The sequence below is a fragment of the Tympanuchus pallidicinctus genome, unplaced genomic scaffold, assembly GCF_026119805.1.
Source record: "Tympanuchus pallidicinctus isolate F22 unplaced genomic scaffold, pur_lepc_1.0 scaffold10, whole genome shotgun sequence".
Lineage (NCBI taxonomy): Eukaryota > Metazoa > Chordata > Aves > Galliformes > Phasianidae > Tympanuchus > Tympanuchus pallidicinctus.
In genome coordinates this window covers 10,418,975-10,429,866 of record NW_026294619.1, presented here as the reverse complement: position 1 = coordinate 10,429,866, position 10,892 = coordinate 10,418,975, and positions in this window count along the sequence as shown.

The following is a 10,892-nucleotide window of genomic DNA, read 5'->3' as shown; positions in this document are numbered from 1 at the left end:
TGCATCAAATTTGGAACTGTGAAGCAACAGCAGGCTGAACGCAGATGTGACAAATAATTTGGACAATATGGTCAGAGGACAGAAATTTATTACAAATAGTTGCAAGCTTTTCCTAAATTAATGCAGTGTTCTAGCTCAAAAGGAAGCTGTGGGAAGCCTACAGGAAAGGGATCAGAAGAAGATACTCGAGAAAGCTGGGGGCAATTACAGCAAACAGTACACATTCAGAGTTGACACTAACTTAACATCCACCAAACTGCAAAATTATTAAAAAAAAAAAAATTAAGAAAAAACTCCACCATTAGCAAAAACAAAAATGAAAACAGTCAACCAAAACTTTTTCTTGAGAAAAGAGGCCACTCGTCAAAGTTGACATAAAACAAGTAACTAACATAAAGAAGGAGATGCTCTGCAGAAGACCTGTGAAAAAGATTCCGGGGACTTGCCAGATCTGTGGAGAGGAACATTTTATTGAAGCACGAGTCATGGACATGGTGTACTCTGCTGTTTTTATGGATATGCTTTCTCCAATATGACTTCATTTTAAATAATATTTCGCGCTAAGAAGGCAGTTTGGTGACTTATTATCATTGCCCAGAAGAGAAAGGAACTGCAGGATATACAGAGAGCTGCTGAGATAAATCACAAAAATAGCCAAGCCCATAACCTCCATCGCTGCTTAAGGACAGAGAACCATGCAGAGGCATTCAGTAGCATGAGATCTGAGAGCCAAAAGGGAAAATATTCATTCAAAGACAGAAGATAGGGTCACACCGTCTGTAGTACTGATTGTTATTGGTGCTTTTTTTTTTTTTCTTTTCTTTTTTTGTTGTTATTAAAGTTGGAAATTGTAATATTGCCCATTTATAAATAATTTTCTGTTTTATAAATTTCAAACCAATGTATGATGGGGCATCTGCCTTTGAGCTTTCCTTAAGAAAGCTGTGAAAGGTTCCACTGAGTTCTGGAATAGCCAGATAATTAAAGCAGTATCTTCTATTATTTTATAGAAAATTGAACATTCTGTCTCAGATTAAACATGATTTTGGCAAGATTTTTTTTTTTTTTCAATGAATCTCCACAGAATTTGTCAGATGAGCAAGCACATTCAAATTCCTGTCAAATATTTCATTTCAGAAGTTTTGCAAAGGAGAAAAGTTTTGCAGAGGCTTTAGAAGTTTAACTCATGGCCCCCAAGCTCTTAGTAGAGGAAACAAAACGTTGCTTACTAAAATGTTAGAAAGAGGACTCTATTTTTAAAAGATGTTACTATTTGTATTGGAGTTGTAATGGAGCTGTGCCACACCTACATAGAGAACTGGGCCAAACATTGCTCTCAGTTACAGCAGTTTAAATCCTTGGAGGCCTTTATTACTAGGAAAATGGAGTAAGATTTCAGTAAAATCAATTTTTAAAAGCACTAGGAGTTTGCTGTTGACCTCAGCTACAGCAATCTCTGCAGTTTAGCAAAAACACGCTCTCTCTTAAATCTGACTGACGCCATTGATGAATTATGCTGTAAAATTTATTGCTTCAGTCCCTCAATACACAGAAGCTGCTGCTTATTTTTCTGAACGATGAAGTAACCTGTGAGAAGAAAGAATATCTCAGGCAAGAGAGCAATCTTTCCGAACCAACTGCAGAATTGCTTGCATTGAAATACAGCTATATTGCTCTTGTGTCTGACATCTCTTTGGGGCAGATTGTTCCCAGCTCTACATCTTTGCAAACTATTAAGCAAGCAAAAAACTGACCACAGAATAATTTGGTTCATTCTCATGCAACTGGAAACAAAATGACCACCTTGTTTTGTGCAATATTGTCTTTTTCCTTCATACTAAGTCATCATGTGCATTATTTCTCTTGCTTTACATGTACTACTCTAGCTCTTCAGATTTTTAAAGGTGGTGGCTATATTTGGTTTTGTATTATTGCAAAAAGAGATATTTGCCCATGACTAAACGGTACCATAATATACCACAGCCAGACAAGCAGGAACTATTCCACTCCTTCAAACCTGTTTGGAGCATTCTTTGGAGCTTTCTCACTGAGATAGAGAAAGGCAAATTTTTGTTTCATGGCCTTCTAGTGTTCCAATGCAGCAATGTTATTTCCACAATGGCAATGGATTTCCATTTTGCCTTTGTTTGTTTTCTCTCTTCAATTTTTGTCTCCTTTAAAGATTGTCTTTGATGGCATCTCATACCTTGAAAATCAGTGATGATACTCGAATAACTTATCCAGTGCTCACACATTAATAACGTGCCTCTAAACTTCCTAAGTCTTTTTATTTTTACCATGTCTTTATGCGCCATCAAGTCATCGCATGCACTCTGGCCCTGCACACTTGACACATTTTAGTAGACAGAAGGAAGAAAACTATCAGTTCTTCCTGGTACCATCTGGGGTTCTTTTTCAGTTACTTTCTTTCTAGCTGCCTAAATCTTAACCCTTTTTTTTTTTGTTTGTTTGTTTGGGTTTTTTTTTGTTGTTGTTGTTGTTTTTTCCACAGCATCTTCCTGATCTGCTTCACTTGGCTCAAAGATTCCGCATCTCTCAGTCATCCACCTTTGTCACGCATTCCAGACAATGCTTCTGTAAAGCTCAAGAGGGTTTTTTTTCTCTGCTGCTATTCTCTTTCTGCTTCGAGTGCACTGCAATTACAACAGGATATGAACTATCCTCCACTGTTATAGATGTGTTCAATTTTCTCTCTGTTAGTAGAAGTCTTTTCCCATCACTTTGGCCTGACAAACGTGACATTCACACATTGATTGTATATGTCTGCTTTACACAGCATAGCTAATGACTTTCTCTTATCCTGACTTGAATTTTAGATTAGTTTTTTGCACTACTGAGTATTCCATTCCATCAATAATTGCAGAACAATTTATCTCATTTGTGATTTTTTCACCAACTGCTGAAATAATCCATGGATTATATTTATTGTATCATATACCATAAGGTTTTAAACTAATACTCTGTTCCAGTGACTTGCCTCACTGTCTTTCAGCCTCCAGACACACTGATGACTTCCATAGGGCTGCATATTCTCAGAAAGAAATACAGTTTGCCTTGTGCGTTGTCAACAATTAAGTTTCCTCTGCAAGTAGCTGTGGTTTTGTGACACTAAATGTTACAAAATTTGAATCTTAATCTTAAAAGCCAAGATGAAAAATAAGTTTCCATCTTAAACCCTCGTTACCGTTTCATTTGATTCTTATATCACTTGCCTTACTATAAAATGCTTTACAGATCATGCTGTTTTTTAAAGAAAAAGGCCAATCCTTTCACAAACGTTTCTCCTTTTATCCCATGGGGATCTCAAACATCATCCCCTTTGTCAGCTGCTATTTTGGGCAATGAATCATAGGTACTCTTTATTGTATCACACATCTCTTCATTTTGGAATTTCCATCTTGAGTGTAAATATCAGGTCTCACTTGAACTCACTGGTCCATTCCTGCCATTTTAAATTGCTTTATAGACTTTGAACTGAAAAAGAAAATGGTAGTGCCACCAGTTTGATTTCAGACATCAGATAAAAATTGTCTGGAAAGTTCATTTTCCATAGACTCCCTGCCATTACATATGCTGGAAAATTAGCCTAATTTCTTCTGACTGAAGAATACTGTGAGATCCTGAACATTAAGGGATGCAAAGCTATCTCTGAGTTATGCTTCTTATTTCTAGACCACATCATTCTAACTCTGAACAGATCTGATTTACACAAATTTAAAAAAAAATGCAGAAATAAACTTCTGATGGTAAGATAAACCTATTGTCTTTCTGATTGGAAAAAAAAAAAAAACCAAAACCAAACAAAACACTAAAGTATATTTAGTGCAGGCCTTTACCAATTAATTCCATATATACAGTTTTTTCCTAAAGAAGTATGTGATGTCAAATTCAACGTACATGATGTCAAATTGGAGGACAAGAATATGACATTGTTTCAAAATCTGGGAGACATGATGTTGTCTTTGATTGGAATTTTCTGTATTTCAGATACCTTTTTGTTTTGCTTAACTCATTCATTGCATTACATTTTGTGTACATTCAAAAAAAAAAAAAAAAAAAAAAGCAGATTAAAAATGAGAAAATTTAAATCTTCCTCTCTCTCCAGCATTCCTGAAGATTAAAAGGGGAATGTACAGAATCCACTGAAACTTAGTTCACTTTCATCATTTTACAAATAGGAGAGGAGAAAAATTGAGTTATCCAGGCTTCTTGTTTTCATATTCAAACAAAATTGACCTCAGTGAAAGACTGAGGTAACTGTAATTCACTAGTCATTTTTCTACTTTGTGGTTAACAGAAAAATGAATACAGTGACAACATGACAGAAGGTTTTCTTTTGTAACAAAAAAGAGGGGGATAAATATGTACAAGGGAAATCAGGGCTGCTGTTTCTCAGTGCATATTTTGAGAATTGTAGCCTTTATAGTTTAAGGCAGCCATTTCAATAGCGAGGACAAAACTTATTCTCCGGAAGAGTCTAATGGGTCAAAAAGATAACCAGCAGAAGCAAGAAAGTGGTTACAAATCCACTACAAAAGTTGAAGGGCATGTTAGAACAAAGAACACTTAAAATAAGTCTCCTTTGAAATGTGACTATATTTCACGTTTATCTCCGGACGAGGTTGCGAAGCGATACAAACATCTGTGTGTTGTCCCTCTGTCTCACTCAGTTTTATTGTCAATCAATCACCAAATACTCTACATGCATAACTACATTCCTGGCAGTGCTTTAGCTATAGATTTTTCCCTTATTGTTTTTCAATTCCTTCTTGGGCTACTTTCATACAGCCCTAGTCTTTTCCACTGTCCTCCTAGGAATTATAGTGGTGGTGTCAGATTTTCTTATTTCACAGAAAGGAACGACTTCCTTACGTAACATTTCTATCATTTCACCACACCTCCCCATCAACACATCTCTACAAAAACAAACATGAATGTAAGCAACATATGTAATTAGTCAATCTCTTTTTGCATTATTGCAGTACCTGGAAGTACTAATCAAGAGCAACATGCTTTGGAGCTGTGATCTCTGAGAATGCAGCCCTTAACCATGAAGTCCTTGCTATCAATCCAATAAGATAAATGAGGTGCAGGCATGAAATGAAAGAGAAACAAAACCACAGACACTTACTCATTGCTAGGGTGAAGACAAACTGGATTCTTAAAAATCCGTTCTCTGTCTCATTTTCCATTACTAGGTCTTCCTCTCTTAGAAAGAATAACTCTAAGCAGGTAGAACAGTAGTTAATCAAAGAAGCTCAAGTTAGAAACATTACAGAAACAAAAAATGCTATCTTAGGCAATATCAAAGGGCAAAACTACCACTTTGATAATGTCTCAGAACAAAGAAATAACAACTAAAGTTTTGGTCTATAAAATCCTATATAGCAGGGTTCCCCAGTTAAGCATGGGAGGATTTGGTGAGGTGCTACTACCCACTGGGCAGCAAATATCACCTTTCAGGTGATAACTATCAATCAAAGAAAAAATAAAGATTTGAAACGTTAATTAGCAACATTACTTCTTTATAGCTCAGCTATCACTGTTGTAAGACGGGCAGAGGAAGGAAAGACAGCTTGATATTGAAGAGATTTTTACAGGTTTCTAAGAACTGATACTCTGCACTCGGAAGTGATGTTTGTAGCTATTGGCAGAATTGCAAATAATTGCAGAAGTAATTTTGCAAGAAAAGCCAAAGAGAGCATGCTCCCTGCAGGCCACACCAAACCCAGGCACATTAGATGCTCTACAGGAGTGTACTGCTGGGCTTCAGGTTGGCTGACTGTGCAGATGTGTGAATGAGCCTGTATTCTTCCTGGGACTGATACACTTCATCAGTGTACATAGATGATGGGATTGGGTGTACCCTCAGCAAGTTCACTGATGGCACCAAGCTGAATGGTACAGCTGACACAACAGAAGGGAGGAATGTCATCCAGAGAGACATGGGCAGGCTTGCAAAGTGTGCTCATATGAACCTAGTGAGATTTAACAAGGGCAAGTGCAGGGTTTTGTGCTTGGGTCGAGACAATCCCAGATACATGTGCAGACTGGGAGATTAACTTCTTGAGAGCAGCCCTACTGAGAAGAATTTAGGGGTCTTGGTAGATGAAAAACTTAACATGAGTCAGCAGTGTGTGCTTGCAGCCTGGAAGGCACATTTATACTGCATCAAAAGAGGGACAGTCAGCAAGGAGGGGGAGGTGATGGTCCATCTGTGTTCTACCCTCCTGAGTACCTATTTAGATTACTGTCTAGTTGTCTTCAGCTCCCAGCTCAAGAAAGATGTGGAGCTTTTGGAACTGGTCAAGAGGAGGGCCAGGAAAATGATTAGAAGGCTGTAGCACCTCTTCTACAAAGATAGGCTGATGGAGCTGGGTTTGTTCAGTCTGGGGAACAGAAAGGTTAGAGGAGACCTCATTGTGGCCTTCCAATACTTAAAGGGAACTTGTAAGAAGAAGGGGGAATGACTTTTTACACAGTCTGATAGTGATAAGACAAGGGGAAATGGCTTTAAGCTAAAAGAGAAGAGATTTAGATATTAGGGAGAAATTTTTCACCAAGAGGGTGATGAGGCACTGGAACAGGCTGCCAAGAGAAGCTTGGATGTTATATTTCTGGAGGCATACAAGACCAGGTTGGACAGAGATGTGGGCAGCCTGATCTAGTGTCTGATTAAGTGGTTGGTAACCCTGCCCATGGCAGGAGGGTTGGAACTGGATGATCTTTGAGGTCGCTTCCAAATCAAGCCATTGTATGATTCTATGAGCTTGTTTCTCTTTAACATCAAAATCCTCAATATGCTTTCCTGCTGGTTCATCAACAACATCAGTGCTTATTAGGAAAGGGTACCTTTTAGGATTGTGCAAAGCCAAATTTCTGGTTCATGCTCCTCTTTCTGTACAGTTTAAAATACTTTTGGTAGGCAACTTGAGACAACAGTCCACAGATGTAATCTCACACTACACAGATTTGCTGAATCGATGCCATACTGAGTCAATACCTGAACTATTTTCCTTAAGAAGATGAAAACAAGGTGAAATTACTAGAGTTTTGGCAAGTAGAGCAATTTTCCCCACAGGGAATAGGTACAGAGAGCTTGAATATGTATTCCTGAAATACAACAAAGGTATTCAATTAATTTGCATAAGTCAGTATCAATTTCTAAACTTCCATTGAGATACCATAAATAGCACTTTGCAAGCCTATTAATTTAATAGCTCTGATATTCGTTCTATTTCATCATGTGTTTCCTAGGCTTTTATTCATTTTGATTTGTTTTTCCCTCCTCAAATATTATTTTAAATAGCTTTCACTAAATCGCTGCATAATAAGTGAAACATTTTATTCTTTTTCAAGGAAACTCAGCAGAAGTATAACAAATAATAAAGCTGATAAAAGGATACTTGAAAGGCATACCAAAATCCAGGGGGTTATTCTGATATCTGTACCACTTAACTTCAAGCTTAGAAATGAATCTCATCAGACAGCTTCTTACCAAGGTCTTGGCCAACAGATTAAGGCCAGCATCAAAGCCTTGTAAGTATTGGAATTCTGTTTTTACCCTCTTAACTGTAAGCATGCAACATAGTAATGTGTTATTTAGCCATTTGGATTTGAAAGGCAAGATGACTGTTTTATGGTTTTTGACTTTGCTGGGTGAGTTAGAATTAAAATTAGTTGTTAACAAGAAAACGGAGTACGTAACAATCATGATAGAGTCTAAACTAAATTACAAAGTTTATGTTCATGTACCAATATTTGGGAGAGCGGATGTGACTGAACAAGGCAATTACCTTTAATTTGCAGGAGCTAGAGTCCTGTCATTAACTATGTCCATCACAGTTAGTTAATAATATCGATTAACAAGATAAGAAGCAGAATAAGACATTCATCCCTTGAATGATGCTTTATAGATTTTGTAGTGAATTTCTTTAGCATATTTCAAAAGTAAAATAACTGAATTGGTGGTGAAAAATCTCCAGTGAAGCAGACTTCAAAAGGCCATTCTGAAGACCATTCTTCAATCAATCTGCTTTTGTTAATAAGGAATAATTGTTGAGCTAAATAAACATACAAAAACATTCTGTGAGTGTATCTGACAAACACAGGAAAAATACTGTTAGATTGTTGAAGGAAAGGGATTCCAGGCCTAAACTTTGCAGGACTGAAGAAACAGACAAATTAAAATCTGATTGACTGCAAGCGATAAAGAAAAACACAGATTTGCCACGAGGAGTTCTGAACTAACATCAAAATGGTTGTCTAAAAATGACTCAGTGAAATCCTGGTTTAACTCAGTAATTGACAGTGCAATCAAAGTATAAATTATTTTGTCGTTCAGATATCATGAAAGAGGAATACAAACATACACGTGTTCCCTCTCTTTCACTCACACAGGCTTGCTCCTCCGCATGTTTTGCTGTAGACAAGCACTCAATCAGTGAGTGTCCTACTATTTTAAAAATAAAACTTTTTTTCCCCCTTTATTCTTTTTCTCTCCCTTTTTTGTTTTCTTTCTATAGTCTCATAACACAGTGATCCATCATCACGTTTGGTGGTAAGCAACCAAGTGGATATCAAACATTTGTGGTACTTCTAAAGCCCCAGAGTCAAACTGCAAACTGGAAATGTACTCCTGGTTATTCCATCAACAACAGAGATCCTTGATGTGCAATTCTACTCATCATTCCTCTTATCAGACAGCTGAGATGAGACAACAATGAACGAGCATGTGCCTGATCATTAGCATGTCAGACATATATTATTAAAAACAGTAGGGACAAGAAAAAAGATGAGAGGAAAGGCATTTTCTCCTTTGCACAGACATTAGAAAGCTTATTTTGGAAGAAAAGAATTATAGGAAGGACTGACATAGATATAAGGACTTTCTGCAATGAAGGCACCCAAATCTTCAGCATATTTTAGATAAATCAAGTTTTCAAGTATTTTCTGGTCTGTATTAAAGGAATATAAATGTTTAGCTCACATGAATTGGAAATATACTCTTTCACCTGGATAATGGTTCCTATATCTTGGTATTTCATTTTCCTAATGTTATGAGCAAAGTAACTATCCCACACTTAAACAGCACAAAAGCAAACATTCTGACTATCTTTAAAACATAAGTTCTTGATCACATACAAAGTCATCTTCTCATGTTCACTACTTAAAAAGAGGCATGCATATCTTCAGAGTTTTTAGGATATAAAGCAATCACAAAATGTTAACAATAATATTTGCATGGTTCTCTTATTGAAAACGTTTATCAAGCATTTATCTACACAGTTCACAACAAAAATAAAGCTATCGTTGGGTTGACAATATCTGCTATCTTCATTTAGAGAGGAATTAGTCTCTCTCAAACCATCTGCTTCAATCCACATATATAGTAGAACAAATAGTATATAGAGACATTATAGATAAATATAGTAGAACTAATGGGAAAAAATATCTCTATGCAAAATGCACAACTTTTTTCTTTTTTACCCCACTAAAAATGTATTGGATTTTGTTTATTTGTTTTTGTAGGTCTAGTCAAATTCCTCAGGAAAATTTGCTTTAGCAAATAGATACACATTTAACATGTAAAAGTAAAACAGCAAATATTTAGACCAAGAAAGAGTTGTGTGACATTAAGATAAAGTCTGTTAAGTATTTTACATGGTCTGTCAATACCTAGAGAAAAAGATGAGAACTGACTTCTGTCAAACACTGATACTGTTATGTTCAAAAAGTTCATTGTAATTCAAGGCTTGGCAGCAGGTTTCCCAACATACCACTTGTTTGCAAAATTCTAAAAACAATCAGTAAAGTATGAACAATTTTAAGCAGGTTGGATTGTATACTTGTAAACATCCTAACACTGAAAGGACCCTTCAAAGAATGGTGCTTTTGACAGCATTACTGACAAAGTTTGTGAATGCCTCTGGCTAAAGCATCTGAAAAAGGTCCAGAAGAGATACTCATTAAAGTACTTAAGGAAGTAGTAAGGACAACAGAATAAGTGAGAGTGTGTGTCAGTGCCCTGAAATTTACAATGTTGATCCAACATGACTCTAATATGTTGTGTGAAATATAAATCAACACATACCTTTGTCCTTGAAAGTAAACAAATAGATAATAATAATAATAATAATAATAATAATAATAATAATAATAATAATAATAAAAGGCAACAATACAGTTGCTGTCAAGACTGTAAGAAGTTTGGAGCAGCATGTTACTAATGAATTTCTAGAGACTCAGACATGTCAGATAACACAGGATATTGAAGCCATTAACATTCTTTTTTTTAAATGCACAAGTTACAAGTAACTTAGTAAGCATTTCTAAGCCTCAAAAATGTTTTAGAAAGAAGAGGAGATGTATTGGAAATCATCCCTCCCATGCCTCGATTCAATGTTATTTCACAGTTCCATTAGTTGTTAATACCCATTGTTAGAGGTGCTCAAGATACAGAGATACAAAGCCTGCCATGCATTCTGTGGTCCCCCAGCTAGGATTTGTCTTTAAATGAGTTTCTGAAACTAACTCTCTTAAAAGTTTATGGAGAGCAGAAGGATTAAAATTGGAATGTAAACTATATTCATCATCATTTTCTGGTGTCTGCACAAGATCACATGAAATATGAGATACCATCTCAGAGTTACATAGTGGAATGACTCCTGTTGATATCAAAAGGCTACAGCTGAGGCTACGTTCTTATTTACCAACAAACTTAAGTTCACATCAAAAACAGTTTAACCTATGGAGAACTATGATCAGAGAAGCGGTGATCCCCGTGGAGACTGTGATGTGCACTGGATTAGACTGGAGAGAACATAGTGAAAGTTAAGGGAGCAGATGAGAAAAGAGAAACACTGCCAGAA